The 975-nt window shown below is 59.9% G+C and overlaps 1 protein-coding gene across 1 annotated transcript in view; it reads left to right on the forward strand.

Annotated features, from left to right (window-relative positions):
- LCN15 (lipocalin 15) overlaps window positions 1-975 on the forward strand; it is a gene marked incomplete at both ends in the record, with an annotated part of 7,689 nt that overhangs the window by 6,168 nt on the left and 546 nt on the right. The gene's annotated exons all lie outside the window — the stretch shown is intronic.

A 975-nucleotide genomic window follows, 5' to 3' on the forward strand; every position in this document is an offset into this window, starting at 1 on the left:
CAGAGCACAGGCCCCCCCTGCTCCCTCCACTGCCTCCCAGCCCCGGAGTGGGGGTCCCTCGGTGCCAGCCCAGGGGTGGGGCTGCGAGAAGGCAGCAGAGACCCTTTTGGGGTGGTGACCCAGGAGCCTGCTAGGGCCCAGGCAGAGGGGACATCACACCCTGGAAGGACACTAATAGTGTCACACACGCTCCCACAGTGACACAAAGCCCTTCTTCTGCCTGCCCCGCTCCGGCTGCCTCCTACTTCATCCACTCTGCGTGCTCCAGAGCAGGTGGGTGAGTCTGCCCGGGCACCAAGAGGTCGGATCATGTTGGTGGCATATGGCCAGCTGCGTTTGGGCACGAGGGGCCCGTGACAGGAAGGACCACACTGCTCCTCCCTGGAGTCCTCCACAAAACAGCTGTGAAAGAAAAGGTCTCTTTGTTCTTTCACAGGTGACTGAAGAAACCAGGAAAATCCTGACTCCAGCGCTGGTGCAAGAGTTCCTCTGACTCCACTGCCGAGCCCTTTTTGGGACTTGAGGGGTCTTCCCTGGCGGCCTGGGGGCTGGAGATGCCAGCCTGGCCACAGAGACGGGGGCAGGGGCCCGTGACAGGAAGGACCACACTGCTCCTCCCTGGAGTCCTCCACAAAACAGCTGTGAAAGAAAAGGTCTCTTTGTTCTTTCACAGGTGACTGAAGAAACCAGGAAAATCCTGACTCCAGCGCTGGTGCAAGAGTTCCTGTGACTCCACTGCCGAGCCCTTTTTGGGACTTGTGGGGACTTCCCTTCTTCTGCAAGACAGGAAGTTGTTTACTTGACCTCAGCCCTTCAAAACCGCCACCTTGCCCAAGTCAACATCCTGCAGCTGGGCACACATCAGCACCAGGGAGGGTGTCTGGGGGGAGGGCATGGGGCTATAAATGCAGCAGCCCTGGCCTTGCCCTCCATCTCACTGGAGAAGCCGGAGGCGGCTGCGGCGAGACGAGAAAC

The sequence above is a fragment of the Buceros rhinoceros genome, unplaced genomic scaffold (assembly GCF_000710305.1).
Source record: "Buceros rhinoceros silvestris isolate BGI_N320 unplaced genomic scaffold, ASM71030v1 scaffold22566, whole genome shotgun sequence".
Taxonomy (NCBI): domain Eukaryota; kingdom Metazoa; phylum Chordata; class Aves; order Bucerotiformes; family Bucerotidae; genus Buceros; species Buceros rhinoceros.